Genomic DNA, 16,558 nt, shown 5'->3' on the forward strand with positions numbered 1-16,558 from the left:
CCCCCTCGCCGGTCCCACCCCGACGCTTGGCACCTGGAGTCCGTAGAGGTGACCTGGGGGAGCCCCGACGGACTCCCGTCCCCACTGTCCCTTCAAGGTTGGTCTCGAGCTGCGCGCACACACACGCGCGCACACATACCTCTTCCCATCAGTTCCACACCACCTGCAACAACACTGCCACCCCCGCGCCACCATGCAGCGCCACAGCCAGTACTCTGAACTCGCCGCCCACACACCCCGCGGATGCGCTGGTTGGCGCTCCTAGCAGCCGCTCACCTGTCTAGCACCTGGATGTTGGCCTCTGGGCCGGGAGGCCGCGGGCTGGAACTCGCGGCTTCACACACAGCACAGGCACCTGTCGCCGGGACTGGGGGAACAAACACACTCGGCGACCGGTCCACTTTGGGAAAATCCTGGGCCTGAGATGGTCCTGCTCTTACCAGCGCTCTGCTCCCTCCAGGCGGGAACCGGCTCATAGGAAGAGGACGTTCTGGGGCCGGCTCTCAATCAGGCAGAGGCTCGGCTTCCCAAAAGGTGTGTGTCTGAGCTGTGTGCCAGGGGGCAGGTGTACGCCCACACTGCCAGTGGATGCAGGGGTGGCAAGTTGCTCTATAGAGATTCTGGGAGGCTCTGTGGATGTGGCTGTGTGGAGGTGGCTGGAGAGGCCTTGACCAAGTGTGTGCGGGGGGTGTGGGGTAGGTGGGGAGGGGACACTGTGCAACCAGCCTTTGGCCTCAGTGGCTGCAACTGTGACTCACATGTTGAGTGTGCCCTTGTGACTGGTGCTCCCGTGACCACGAATCCATGTGCAGCTGTGGGGTTTCATATGGTGGTGACTCCTTTGTGTGTGTGTAGCGAGCCCTTGTGCAATTTTCAGCTCAAACGTAGCTGCAAATCCAGGTGGCTGCGCACAGGATGGGCACAGAGTCTTGGGACCAGAGCAGCAGGACCCTGCTTCTGGCAGTCCCTCTGATCTATAAGCGAAGCTCTCAGGTCTACCTCCTGGGAGCTGGGCTGCTTGCTTAGGGGCTCAGGCACCGGGAGGAGCTGGTGCTGGCTGGCCAATACTGCCAGTAGATTTTAGAGCCCCAGCCTGGGTTGAGGGCGTCAGGAATTTTGTGCTGGGTGGGGCAGAAGGGGCCACAGGCAGAGTTGAGGGTCCGGGTCGATCTTCAGTCAGAGTTAGGGGCTGGGTGCCTCGGGGGGTTGGGGGGAGCAGTGGGCCTCAGAAGGGAGAGGAGAGGAGAGGAGGGGGCGGTAAGAGGATTAGGCCGCTTAGACCCTTCTCTCCCACCAGGATCCCCCACCCCCACCCCAAAGCTCCAGAAAAGATTTCTTCTGCCAAAGCAAAACCGTTTAGGCTCGATTTAAAGGGACAAGAAAGGCAGAGGCGGGGGCTTTAAATAACCTTTTAATTTCTCTTCAGGGATCCTGGCCCTGTGCGGGAGGGGAGTGGAGAGGAGGGGAGGGAAGGGGAGCCAAGGCTGTTTCTTTGGCTTAGATAATTGAGACTGCTGCTAGAGCTCCACACAAGCTGAGGAGATGGTGGGAAGGACAATGCGCCCCCATCTGGCTGCCCTCCACACACAAACAGGCACACAGATGATTCCGGAGAAAGCTATAACCCCCTGCACACACATAGCATCATTCAGTCACACACACAGACATGGGGCCAGGTGCACATGTGGAAGGGTCACATACGGAGAAACAAATGAGGGGGCACCAAAGTCCCTCCCTGCCATCCCGACTGGTAGAATGGAGAAGGCTTGCTCAGGTAGGCCTTATCCTCTCTGCCCCCCATCCCCAACTGGGGCTCCCCTTCCAGTAGGAGGGGGCATCATGTTTCTTTGCCCAGGGACTCAACTCCAACTTACCTCCTCCCTAGGTCCCCACCTCAGATAGCGCAGGAGCTGCTGGGCAGGCTGGAGGAATGATGACCTCAACTCAGCCCGGGCCTGAGTGGGCCAGACCTGCCCGGGCTGGGGGAAGGGGGCTTGAGAACAGCACAAGTTCTGTTCGTTGGCTGAGGACTACTGAGGCAGCAGGGCATCAGGCTCAACCAGGCACCCACTCTTGGAAGGAACTTGTCTGCCACACAGATTCTGAGTCCAGCTGGGGGAATCCTTGCTTGCCTCCTATCCCAGGCTACCAAGGCCCCCACCTGTGCCAGCTGTCCCCGTCCCCAAGGTCTGGAGGTGGTGTGTGGCTGGGTGGGCGGTATGCCCTGAGCCTCATGATACAACCAGGCCTCCACAGACTCAGATCCCCAGATACCTGGAGAAGCCCACACTACCAGGCCAGACCCACCTTCACAGAGACACACAGACCTCCATATAGGGGGACACCATGGACAGAAAGAGCTGCGGTCACTCACTCACTTCCTACCCCCACACACTTTCACAGACATTGCAGCCCAAGGGCTGCATTCAGGGCTGGTTGTAGATTTCTGGGTGTGGGGACAAAGTTTGAGGGAAGAACAAAAATCCCTAGCAAGCTCTCTTGCTGAGATGGAAAGTCCGGAGGGAAACAGGACTGAACAGGGAAAGGGAACACGTCCTTTAGGGAGGCCTGAGTGATGGGAAGCTTGATGTGCCACAATGTGGGTGGGTTTTAGTGATTTCACAAAACCATTTTGAAAGTGCCACCGTCTAGACAGGAATTAAGAAGTGGAAATAGTTCAGGGCCTTCCTCCTGGAGTCTCCCCGCCTGCCTGCCCAGGGCTGTTGCTGACGCCTTCAAAGGGCTTAAAAGAAAGGCATCCCCTGAGGAACTGGGGACCTGTCCCCAATAGACTTTCCTGGGCTGCTGGGACTAGGAGTGCAGGCAGTGGTGCATTTCTGGATGTGGTTTTATATTTGTTCGAATTCATTTTCCTGTGCTATGAGTATATGAATACATTTAAGTATATACTCCTATATTTGTGTGTAATATATGCGTATACACGTTTACATGTGAATGTAGACTGTGCTTATGTGGATTGTGTGAGTTTGTAAATTCCTAGGTGTGCGTGTGGTGTGTGTGTGTTTTGGGGGAGATGTTTCTAAGTTGGACCAAGGGGGAAGTGGGTAAGGGGTGAGTTAATTTAGGAACTTGGGAAAACTAGGTGCTCACCGTTTCCAACTGGTCTGGAAATGCAAAGAACACAGGGTCCCAGCTGTCTGCCCGGAACCACTTTAGGGGCCTAGGTCCCCTTGAAGTCCCAGGGCAGGCCCCAGCCCCACCATCGCTGGTCTCTGAGCTCAGTTTAGAGTAGCAATGTCAAACCCAACCACCCTATTCACACCCCAACTCTGTCTGTCTGTCTGTCTGTCCCTCTCTCTCTGTTTCTCCTTAGCTTCCCCCTCCACCCCCACGGAGGCTCCCTAGCAGCTCACAGCGAGGGTTTGGGGCGGGTGAGAGGGGTTGGCGAATGCCCCATGCGGCCGCCCTCTCAACCTCCAGGCGGGCAGGGGATGTCCTCGAAGAGCGGGAACACCGGGCTGTGCGGCTTGAGGGCCGGGGCCCCTCCCCGCCCCTTCCGGGCGGCCCACTGACCTCTGCGTTCAGAGGAGGCTAGGTCCAGGTTCGGGTGGGGGACGCGGGTCTCAGTCCCCATCCTGGGCCCGCTCCCGCCCCAACGGCTGGCGCTCCCCGGGGCAGTGGCTGGGTGGTGGGCGGCTTAGACCTAATTCCGGAGTTAATGGCGGCGGCCGGGCCCCCCGCGGCCCCCTCCACCTCCCACCCCTACCCGGGGGCCCGGCCGCGGGCCGCCCGCATCTGCGCCGTCCGCAGCGATTCATCATCTTGATCCATGGCGCGCGCTGACGGCGGCCCCGGCCGCGCTGACAAGACTAACAAAGCAATTTGCCACGAGCCATCTCCTGGACAGGTTATTAGCGCGGCCGCCGCTTAAAGAGCCCTCCCCACTCCCACCCCCACCCCCAATCCCAGCGCAAGGCAGCTACCGCTCTGTCCCCGCCCTCCGACGGCTACTCCCCCTCACCGCTCAGAGATACCCCCGCTTGTTCCTGACCCTCTCCGACCACCCAAAAGTCACCCCCGCCCCCACCACACACACACACCCTGTTAGTTGCATGCACGTTCCTTCCTTCCCTTACTCCAGCCGCTACCTGCTCCACTCCCACCCTCCAACCCCGGTTCTTCAAATACCCCACGTGCTCCCAGCCTTTCCCCCAATACTCCCAGCCTTTCCCCCAATGCTACCTGACCCATCTCCTTCTCACCTCGAGAACTTGCTGACACCCAGAGGACCTCCTCATTTCTGCCCTCTCCACCCTCCTCCCGCCAGCCACCCCCAGCAGAGATTGGAAAACCCTATTTATTCGCAGCTTTGGAGTGGGGGGTCTCCTGTAGTGCCTTTGAGCATGCTGAGTTTCTTCTGACCACTCTTGCCCACAAGTAACTGTACTGTGAAGGGCAGGTAAGGTGGCCTTCAACCCCACTCACCCCGTGCCAGCTAGGGGGCAATGGCTCAGGCGCTCCTGAGCATAGTTCCAGCCCCCCAACCCACGTCTAGGCAGGCTGACTGCAGGAAGGCCAAGGCCTGGGCTTCCTCTCCGGTTGCACTTGCTCTGGGAAGTAAAGGAGACCAAGAGATAAGGAGTTCCCACTAAGCAATGCTCCTCCCACCTGGAGAGGCAGATGTGTAAGAGGGCTTTTGGCTGGATCTGGATCTCTGTCTCTCTCTCTCTTTTTTTGAGATGGAGTCTCACTCTGTCACCCAGGCTGGAGCGCAATGGCACGATCTTGGCTCACTGCAACCTCCACCTCCCGGGATCAAGTGATTCTCCCTCCTCAGCCTCCTGAGTAGCTGGGATTACAGGTGTCTGCCACCACGCCCAGCTAATTTATTTTTGTATTTTTAGTAGAGATGGGGTTTCACCATATTGGCCAAGCTGGTCTTGAACTCATGACCTCAAGTGATCCACCCGCCTCAGCCTCCCAAAGTGCTGGGATTACAGGCATGAGCCACCGTGCCCGGCCTGAATCTGTATATGTAATATGAGTATGGTACACATTCTCATCCCCAAAGGCAGAGTGACTATTTGATGGTCTCAGACAGAAGTCAATTTTTTGAAGGAATTCTCTGGGTAGAGAGGATGTGGCCTGGTGCTTTAGATGTACTACACAGGTCTGTGTGAAGGGACTGGATGTGCACCCCTTCACTTGGGGAACACCCAAGTGTGTGTCTGACTGCATAAAGCCAAGTGTCATACGTTTGTGTACATTCACACATGGTAGGGGGGTCAAGTGTGTCCCCCTACATACATGTGCCGAGAGATTGCCTTATGTTTGTGTGCACTGAGGACTAAGTGTGCCCCTTGTGTGTACAAGGAGGCCTGGGAAAGGCCTGAGTGTGGCACATGTGTGAACATGCCTGTGTACACCTGGGGTAACTGGCCTTCAAACCAGGAAAGAGCCCCCACCTCCTTGTTCACTCTTCTCTCAAATCCAGCCTCAGCATTCCCAAACTGTCAGCCTCCACAGAGTGCTGGGGAGAGGCATGGCCCTCTGAGAACCTGGGGGGAGCTCCTGAGGGGTCCAGACAGAGGAGGCCCACTCTATCTTCAGGGCGGCTGGTCTTAAATCTCCACCCAGGTTGGTGCTGTGGGCCCAGGGTAGAGGCAGGGGGGTGTACCATGTGCCAGGAGTCTGGCTTTTTTCTTTTCTTCCAGCCAACCAGGCCACGTCTTCACCTGAGGCGAGGCCCAGCTCTATCGCTGCCTGCGCCACCACCACGTCCCTGACGTGAAATATGGGGGCGCAGGCCGCGCTGGGGAGATTTGTCATCTGTGCTCAGCGGGTGACTCTATCTGCAGACTATTAGAGTATAAAATATATTTTACAAGAGTTTTAGCTACAGGTGACTTGCTCTTTATTACTAGATGTGGGCAAAATCAATACTTCTGTAACTAAAAGATCATTTATTTTGCTTTTTGAAACATTTTTCAACAGGGGCACTGGCTAAGCTTGCAAAGCTATGATTAAGAGTTATGGTGGCGCTGGTTTCCCTTAACCCTTTGAGGACCACAGCTCAGGCACACCTCAGGCTGGTGCCTGGCCATGGAAACACGGACACACAGATACACATCCCAAACGCAGCAAACACAGACGCAAACACAAAGTGCATGGGGCCCCCACCCTGATAAAGCCATCATGCAGATACACATATTTCATACATGTACACGCTCTTCCAGATACACATAGAAATATAGCTGCACACATACTCCTTCCAACCCAGAAACCCACAAATCAGATGCACCCGCACACAAATGCATGCTACTTGAAGGCCCCCAGCACACACTACACACAGATACCTCCCATTCCATGTCTGCACACACTCACACATACACACTGGGACACTGAGATGTGCAAGGTCACACTGTGCTAACTTCCAACACTGGGTCACTGAGCAACCAGGGGTTGGGACTCTGAAAGGAGGTTGGAAGATGCTGAGGAGTCCCACAAATGCAGCTGTGGCCACTACAAGCAGAGAATGGAGAGAGCCCAAAAGATGGGATCTGTGGAGCCTAGGCCCTACTATGGCCAAAGCCCAGTGCTCCTCAATTCCTCATCCCCAAGACAGCCCTGCCCCTCTCACTGTCAACTAAAGCAAGGGATGGTTTTTCCTGGAAGGAACCAGCCATATAGGAAAGCTATGAAGTGTGACTCTATCAAAGCTGCTTGTACACCTGCTTGTGACACCTGGCCCAGCCCTGGGTGAGTTGAGAATGATCAAGATTAAGAATTAAGAATGATTAAGCAGCAACATGCCATCCTCAGCATGGCATCTCCTAACTGGATTGGAGGTGTCCTCTAGCCATTATCTGATTCAGATAATCTGCATTAGCCCAGTTGTTATTTACCTCAGGGTTGGGAGAGTCATGGGGGAGATTGTGACTTAACCCACTCACAGGGTGAAACTCTAATGATGAGATTCCCAATAGTGAGACTGGTGAGGTTTATCAGTTATCCATTGCTGCATAACAAATTACCCCCAAACTTAGTGGCTTGCAACAAATATTTATTGTATCATAGTTTCTGAGGGTCAGAAATCCAGGAGCAGCTTAGCTGGGTGGTCTGACTCTGGGTGTCTCATGAGGCTGCAGTCAAGCCGCGCTGTCCAGGGCTATATCATCTTCAGTCTTGATTGACGGGAGCTGGAGGGTCGTATTCTAGGAAAGTCCACTCACATGCCTGGCAGTTGGTGCTGGCTGTCAGCTGGGATGCCTCAGTTCTCTTGCATGTGGCCTCTAGGAGTATAGCCTGGACTTCTTTATATGGTGGCTGAGATGGATCAGAGAGAAAGAGACAGAGAGAGAGTGAGAGAGAGAGAGAGGGACAGAGGCGGGGGGGACAGAAGCTGTAGTCTTTTATAGGCTAATCTCAAAAGTGACATCCTGCCACTTTGTCATATTCTATTCATTATAAGCAAGTCACCAAGTCCATCCCATATTCAAGGAGAAGAGAATTAAGCTCCACCTCTCAAAGGAAGAAGTTATCAAAGAATTTGTGGGCGTGTTTTATTTAAACTGCCACAACTAGGCAAGGAGACATTACCATTTTACCCAGTGTCTGCAAGATGATGAGCACCTCTTGATGTCTCCAAATCCCAGGAAAACCGTGGAGCTATCTTGAAGTTGGAAGGGTAGGGCCAAGGGATGGTGGGAACTCTGAAGTATCCCTTGCTTAGAACCACAATACAGCATTACAGCGTGCATGGTAATTAAATGCATGGACTCTGGAGCCAGACTGCCTGGGTTCAAATTCAGGGGGATGAGGGAGGGATGCTTCCTCACCAGGCTCTGCTACTTACTAGCTGTGACCTTGGGCAAGTCAACCTCTGTGCCTCAGTTTTCTTATTTGGAAAATGGGGGAAATAATCATGTTTACCCCCTCAGTTTGTTATAAAGATTGTGCTAAATGAGTTACCACTTAGCACCATGCCTGGTATGTGGGAAATGCCACATAAGTATCAGCTAATACTATCAGTTCTTCACTGTCATTGGCAACCCCCTCCCTGTGAACACTTTCTCACAAGGGATTTCTTGAGCACCTTTGATGTTCCTCAGGCTAATCCCATATACCCACCACCACCTCCCCAATTACTGTGGACCCCTCCCTATGACCAGCCCCACAGTTTGACCCAGCCAGGGGGCCAAGAAGAGGGGCTGGGCTCCGTGAGCACCATTTGACCCTGCCAGCCCAGCACTGCCTTTTGTGGCCTCTCTGGGAATGTTGTGCAATATGTTGGCCACAAACATTTTACGAGCAAGAGGACAGGGAGAAATTTTCCTCTATCGACCCACAGTCAGGGTTGCTCCCTCCCCCTCCTCTCCATAAGTCTCCTTGCCAATGAGAGGGCCAAGGCCAAGGCTGTCCTCTCAGCAGAGCCCCCAAAGCAGCAGCCCAGTCTTCCCAGCACTAGACCTGAAACAACTACCCCCTCCCCAACTCCACCCCTGACACAGAGGAGTAGGCAGAGCTCTAATCTAGGAGACCTGAGTGCATAGGGCCTAGGAGCCTTAGCCCTCTGGGGCAGGGAACCTCTCCAAGATTGCTCGGTCTAGGATCCCCAAAACATTTTCATCCAAATACCAATAAATAAGAAAAATAAGGTTTTTATAGGAAAATTTTCATAAAGCTACATCTATTCAATTTGAAGATCTATCCTCTCTATTCCGGGATTATGTCTTTTTTACTTTTTTGATTCTAAAATATCCTCTTTTTTATAAAATGATGCTGACAGCAGTTAGTAGTTTTCCATCTGTGCCCTTATATGGCAAAATTAATAGCTGGCAATTTTATTCTGGAACTCATATTTAAAACATTTTTTGCTGGCCCATGAAATGCAAACATGTGAAACACCATTCTCTTCTACATAGAAAGCACAAAACTGCCCCTTCCCCATCAAGAACACCTGCTGACCTCTAGCCTGGGTTCAAACACCTGGTGAAAAGGGGGAGCTCACTACATTCCTGCCTCAGCTTGGCCAGCAACTTGGTGTGACCTGAGGCAAGCCCCTTCTTATCCTGAGCCCTGGTTGGTCTCCCCATCTGCTCAGTGAGCAGTGCAGACTGATGTTCCTTCTCACTCTGTGATCTAGACCCACTCCAACTGCTACCCTGAGCCCTGCAGCCCTTCTTGCTCTACTCCCTCATCCACCTCCACCCTGAAATGACCACAGGTGGATGCTGATATTCTGGGCCAGGCTGGCTGGGCCTGGGATGCTCCCTTACCAGGTTTGACTGGGCACACAGTCTCTGAGCTGGGGCTAGGGGGGTCAGAGGGGTCTTTGGCCTTTGGCCTGGGGGACCCTTTGGGATGCGACAGGGACAGAGAAAAGGATTTATCTCAGGGGCTTGGCCTGCACTGAGCTCTCGGGACCCCCTCCCCTCCCTGCCCCTAAGGCTTGGCTGGAGCACAAGGGGCCCCTTTGTGGGGCCTAATCTCAAAGCACTTCGGCTTTAGCGACCTTCAGGGATGAAAGCGCCAGGAGCTAGCAGCCGGGAGGTGGTGTGGGGGCAGTCCTGCTAATCCCTGCGCTTTTGCCAAACAAAGCTGCCAGGAGGGGCTGGCTCCCGGGAGATGATCCAGAGAACCAATTCCCCGAGCCTAACCCGCTCTGACAGCCCGACAAGGAGAGGCCCGCTGCCCGCCCCCATGGCCCCAGCACGGCCACAGGGGCTGAGGGAGGCCTGGCCTAGGACTGTTGGGCACATCCTGCCATCCACCCATGGACACCCTTCTCTGTCCATGAGCATGTTTCTCCACTTCCTTTCCCCCCGTGTCAGCTACACTGGCCTGCTAGTTCCTCAGCCTCCAAACACCTTAACCTGGTCTCCTCAGGCCCTACCACCCTAGCCCCCACCAGGACCCCAGTTCTTAATTCTCAGCCCCTAAGTTTCCCAATATCCAAAATCCTCAGCCCCTCCCAATATCATCCCATTCCTTAGTACCCCAGACTCCCAGCCCCTCAGCCACCCAATATCCACCTCTCCTGATTCTCAGCCCACAATCCTTAACTCTCCATCTCACAACCTTTCAGCTTTTCTCCCCCAGTTCCCCACCCCAGGCTCCACAGAATGCCAGCCCTGTTCTCCCAGCCCTTCCCCTCCTGAGCTGGGCAGACACCCCTACCTTTCCGTGGGATGCATCTGCCTCACTCTGCCCTATGCCATTCCACCTGACCAGGCTTCCCGGTACCCCAGGGACTCAGACCTGTGCTCAGTTTGGCCATGAGAAGACGGAAGAGGGAAGTGATTCTGACTCGACCCTGATTAAACCTGTGTCGTGTACCAGACACTCTCTCCACCCATGACCACTTTGAACTCCTGATGCTTCATGCCGGTCTCACAGGTGAGCAGCATCATGGCCAGAGGAAGGGGCAGGGGTCTCTCCTGGGCTCCATGGCTTGAGAAAAGCAGCCCAAAGGGCTAGTTTCTTAGGGAAGAGGGTGTTAACAGGGCTGGGCATTCTGCTGCCCCATCGCTCTCCTAAGCTGAGGAGACCCAGGGTGCAGAAACCTCCACTAGGCTCAGAGAGGGCCAGGTGCCAGGTGGGTCACCCAGGCTGGCAGGGGTCACTGAGGAGCCAGGATGGCCTTGGGGCCCACAGGGGAGGAGGTGGGCAGGGCAAGAGGGTGGATTCCCAGGAGAGAGGTGGGGGCCAGGCCAGCCCAGAGCATTTTCCCACCATAGTTTCTGCTGTCTCCACTCCACTAATCTGATTACAATATTTACCAACCTCCCATGGCTTGCTTGGGAGGGGTGGCGTGTTACGCTGAGGATCTCAGTTCCAGTTCCCAGCATCATGGGAGGCCCAGAAAGGTGTTTATGGGACCTAAAATGACTGCACCAGGCCGTTCCTCCTGTCTGCAGTCACAGGGATATCTGAAAGACCCCTCCCCATCAAGTCTAGCCTTCTTCAGGAAGTCTCCCTTGCCACCCTCTGTGTCCAGTTTCCTGGGTCCCCTCCAGTACATTGGGTTCTCATGCTGTCCCATCACATTATTAATGTAATATAATAATTATATTATTCAAAATCTGAGGCAGTGCCTTCCTTCCCGAGGATAAAAACTTTAATAGTGAGTTTGCAGGCACTGAGGACAAAGAGGGTGGTGACGCAGGCCCCAGAGGGCTACTCCACCTAATTGGCATCAGTGTCACACACAGTTGCTGTGACCTCACACTCAGGCTCAGCTCCTTCCTCAAAAGTGGGGTAAGGGAGCACTGAAACACTCATGTCAGGACTCACCGACAGAACAGACCGGACTGTGGTTCTCTCATACACACACACCTGTGCACACACGGTGAATGCACCTGCTGTCACACTGTCACATACGGAGGGCCCACTCCTCCCAGACCCTTCTCCCTCCTCTGTGCCAATTAGCACAGGACAGGAGGTCTATAGGGAACGCCCTGGGCTTGCTCCCTTCCAGAGCTGGTGTAGGTATGAGAGTTCCGTGGAGCGAGGACGCTGCCTGTAGATGAGAGAGGGGGATTCTTTGGGGGCTGGGAGGGAGACTCTTACTCCTTCTGTAACCCAAAATAGGACCATTTAAGAGGCAAGATGGCAGCCTCCCTGAGGATTGAGGACAGAGGAGATAGCGCTCCCCAGGAAAACCAAAATGCGTTTTTCCCCTCCCTTTCCTCCAAGGGTCTAAACCCCAAGCTCACTCATCCCTTGCAGGATTTCAAATAGAGAGGGGTTTTTGGGGTAACAGATAAGGGTTTCTTTAAAAAGCTAACAATCCAGGACCAACTTCAGACTGGGAGAAAGCTTGCCCCTTCTGAGGGCCCTAGGGTTCCACCCACAATGTACTCAACACTTACCCCTTTGGGTAATTCCAGCCAGGGGGTTGAAGAACAGGAACAAACCAGACGTCACCAAGGATCGGCCGCCCCCTGCTGTCTGACTCTCAGAACTGCACCCTCTCCCCTGGGTGCCCCTCCCAGGCTCTTTATGTAGTCCCGTAATCACACAAGGCCTTCACCTCTCACCTCCACATGCCTGTGGTTGGGTCAAAAAACCCATTCTGCCTTGATGTTCCAATTCCCCCACTGGCAGCTGCCTCGAAAAGGAGAGGGCCAGGCTGAGGTAAGGGCAGCAAGGTTGGAAAGATGGAGTTTCAAAGGCTGAATCTTGACTTTTCCACCCCTAAGCTACGGAGCGGGAGGGAGAGACCGACACAGGAAACAGGAGAAGTCAGTCTGGGGTGAAGTGGCCCTGAGACTGGAGAGGAGGGGCAAGGGAGAGGGATCTGATGAAGGAAGAGAGAGGGGACAAATCAGAGGGGCACAGGTGAGAAGGGCCCAGAGACATGGCAGGTAAAGTAGACCCAGGTGACAGGGGAATGGAGATATGGGCACAGGTGAGGGCACAGGTGGGCTGGGGGAGAGAAAAGGGGGCAGGGAAGGCATAGGGAGGCCTCCAAGGCAGCCCATGCGTAGCAGTCAGTGCCCCCTGCTGCCTGCCATCCACTGGTCCACATCCAGCTCTGCATGTCCAGCCCTGAGGACTGGCAGCCTTGTGACTGATGGCTAGGCCCCTGCTGGGGGCACTGAGGGTGGCCACTCAGCAGAGGCAAACAGCTTGGACATCTGTAGCCTCTGGACTATGAGACATGGTGGGGGCAGTGGGCAGAACAGATTGAGTTCAGTGCCGTGGTCTGAGGCCCAGACCTGGCAGGGGTCAGGGGAGGTTTGTGAGCCAGGCTTGGCTCCTCTCCCTCCCTCTCTGGCCTGTCCCAAAGGTCCTCTCTAAGGCAGGCCCAGCCTTTCTCTCCTGTTGTGAAGCCCAGAAGGGAGCTTTGTCCAGCTGGCCCAAGTGCTGAGGCTCCTAGCCTACCAGGCACCCTTCAGGACAGGACAGAACCCTGCCTTCCAGCCCCTCCATGGTGTACCCCAGCACACACAGTCAGGCCCAAGAGCCCTCTTTCTTTTTTTCTTTTTCTTTTCTTTCTTTCTTTCTTTTTTTTTTTTTTTTTTAAGACAGGATGTCCCTCTATTGCCCAGGCTGGTGTGCAGTGGTGCAATCAGCCACAGCTCACTGGCAGCCTCAAACCCCACCTACCTACCCTTTTCCGGCTCAAGTGATTCTCCCACCTCAGCCTCCCAAGTAGCTGGGACTGTAAGTGTGTACCATCTATAGTCCCAGCTACTGGCTAATTTTTTGTATTTTTAGTAGAGACAGGGTTTCACCATGTTGCCCAGGCTGGTCTCGAACTCCTAGGCTAAAGCAATCTTCCCGCCTTGGCCTCCCAAAGTGTTGGGATTCCAGGTATGAGCCACTGTGCCCGGCTCCAATCCCACTTTCTACTCTGCCTCATTTTCTTCTATCCACGTGGTGCTGTGTATGCATGGGTGGAAGGAGTATTAATTAGACTATGCTTATAGACTGTCCAGCCCCAAATTCATAACTTTTACCCCCTAAAGCATTGATCTACCCAGTCCCCTGAGGGAGAGAAGCTGACTTCATCATCCCCTTTTCTCAGCCATGGCCTTTTTTTTTTTTTTTTTTTTTTTTTTTGCATTGTTGTTTTGTTTTTTTGAGATGGAGTCTCGCTCTGTTGCCCAGGCTGAAGTGCAGTGGCCAACCTCTGCCTCCCAAGTTCAAGCAACTCTCCTGCCTCAGCCTCCTGAGTGGCTGAGATTACAGACATCCACCACCACACCCACCTAATTTTTGTATTTTTAGTAGAGATGGGGTTTCACTGTGTTGTCCAGGCTAATCTCGATCTCCTGTCCTCAAGGGATCCACCCACCTCGGCCTCCCAAAGTGCTAGGATTACAGGCGTGAGCCACCATGCCTGGCAGGCCTTTGTTGAGGGGTTGTTGTGGGGAGGCAGACTAGGGTGAGCCATGTGGGTAACTCACCCATGGTCACCAGCAGATGATCTGGGTTGGAACCCGGGTGTCCTGCACTCACCCAGGGCTCCTTCCACTATCTCCCCTGCCTCTCTAGGGCCCTGTAGTGGGTCCAGCCATCCACCCCCAGACTCTTATAACATTTCCACACACATACTATTACATCAATCAGAAGATCTGTGGCCAGGAGGAGGGATGAGGGCCCAGGTGAGCAAATGAGACCTACCTTCTGGCTCCAAAACCCTGGAAGGTTGTCTTGGTTGTGGGGTGAGGGCCTCGGAGGGGTCTTGGTCTAAGGTAAATCTTGATCTAAAGTAAGTCCTGAAAGACCAATCAGTACTCCAAATGAGGAGGCACTTAGCAATGAGAGAGGCAGCCCAGGGAGGTGCTGAGCTTCCCATGCCAGAGAGAGTTCCAGGTGAGGCCAGAGAAGGAAGGCTGGATGGCATGTTCCTTGAGGCTCCTTAGACCTGAAACCCCAGGCTGCTCCCAGGGAGCAACAGGAAAAATCACCCACCTTCAGACAGACCACTTGCTCCCCTACTCCTCTTCCTCCCCAGACACATGGTCAGAAGGAAGTGTCTGAGTGGCCTCATTTCTTCAGATTCCCCCTCCTATCCCCATGTCCCCCCAAGAGAGCCTGATGTCTGGACTTGAGGATGGCTTAGCCTAGCCCCACCCCCGCAGCTGCCTTCCTTCCTGCTCCCCACCCCAGCAGCCCCCAGGCCTCTTGCTGTGCCTGGCTGAGCGGGGATGGGGACGCCAAGGGGCTAGGGAGGGGGCTCATCAGCAGTTGCGCTGCTGCTAATAGACCATCCTCGGCCACATCCTATTACTGCACATACCCTCCCCAGCCCCCCCAGCCTGGCTGGCCTGCGCCTCTCTGCGGCTCCGGGGACCAGGCATCAGATTGGAGTCAAGATTCTGAGAGTGTCATTTGCTGCCGTTGATGGTGTTGATAATAGGGATGGGCTGGTGGGTGGGGGGCGGCGGCACAGAGGCGGATTCTCTATTAAGGCTTCCCCTCAGCGCAGCAGCAAGCGAGAAGCAGGCCAGAGTCGGCACTGGGCGGGCGCGAGGCAGGGAGGTTCTCAGATGGGGTGGGCAGCTTACCTCTGCTGCTGTCTGCTCCATTAGTGCAGATCAGGCCCTGGCATGGAGCGTGCAGACTTGGTAGTTATGGGGTCAGAGAATGCCAAATCGCAGGGAAAGGGTGGAGAGCCAATGGAAAACCCTGCACATCCCTCTACCCCTCTACCCCTCTACCCTGAGTCTGCCTGTTTCCATTCCACTTCACTGTCTGGGACCTACAACCCCCAGCTGCTGAACAGAAAGTGAGCTCCTTGCTGTCCTCCCTGCTCTCAGAGCACAGCCTCATAGCAGCAGCTGCAAAGCCCTGCTGGGAGCTGGGCAGTGGGTGTTCTTGTAGCCGGCCTTCACTGCCCCCGCAGACCCCATCACCTTCACCTCCTCCATCAGCACTTCACTGCCGCCTCCTCCTGTCATCACCACAGCCACTGCTGCCCAGGCCACCTCGACCAGGGTCTCCACCCCCAACCCTGCTTCCACAAGGACACCATAATCACTACTGCTATCACCAACTCCATCCTCATCCCCACTTAGCAATGGTTATGAGCACAGGCTCTGGAGCACCTCCATTTACTAGCTGTGTCGCCTTGGATCACATATTTTAACCCCTCGGTGTCTAAGTTTCATAGTCTTTAAATGAGGGTAATATTAGCCACCTCAGAGGGCTGTCATGATTAAACAAGTTATTACATATAAAGTACTTAGAATAGTGCAGGGTACATAGTTAGTACCCAATAAATCTTATCCTCATTATTATTATCCCTATTCTCACCATTATCAACTTCATTGCCACCACTCCCACCTTCATCATCACCACCTCCACTGCCCTCCTTAACAGAAATAGCAGGCCAGGCGCAGTGGCTCATGCCTGTAATCCCAGCACTTTGGGAGGCTGAGGTGGGCAGATCACCTGAGATCAGGAAGTGGGTGGATAACCTGAGGTCAGGAGTTCGAGACCAGCCTGGCCAACATGATGAAACCCTGTCTCTACTAAAAATACAAAAATTAGCTGGGTGTGGTGGCATGCGCCTGTAATCCCAGCTACTAAGGGAGGCTGAGGCAAGAGAATCACTTGAACTTAGGAGGTGAGGTTGCAGTGAGCCGAGATCTCGCCACTGCATGCCAGCCTGGGCGACAAACTGAGACTCCATCTAAAAAAAACAAAAAAAACAAAAACAAACAAACAAACAAAAAAAAACAAGTAATAGCAGCTATCACTTACATAGTATTTATTATGGGCCAGGCACTAGTCTAAGTATTGTGTAGATTTTATTAACTCATTTAATCCTCACAAGAACTCTATGAGGTAGGCATTATTAGCATCCCTATTTTATGGGAGAGGAAACTGAGGCAGAGAAAAGTTAAATAAGTTGCCTGGGGTCACACGGCTAATGTCAGAACCAGAAGTCAACCTATCTCCCATTAGGGCCTACTTTGCCCACAGTACTTTGACTATATCCATCACTTCCCTGTCACCTTCATCATTGTCAACATTCCAGCTCTTCCCCGACCTCCATCAGCCTGTTAGCACCACCACCACCTCCATGGCTATCCAACTATCTCCACCTCGATGATGTCATCATCTCCATCCCACTCTCAAC

The sequence above is a fragment of the Pan troglodytes genome, chromosome 1 (genome assembly GCF_028858775.2).
Source record: "Pan troglodytes isolate AG18354 chromosome 1, NHGRI_mPanTro3-v2.0_pri, whole genome shotgun sequence".
Taxonomy (NCBI): Eukaryota; Metazoa; Chordata; class Mammalia; order Primates; family Hominidae; genus Pan; species Pan troglodytes.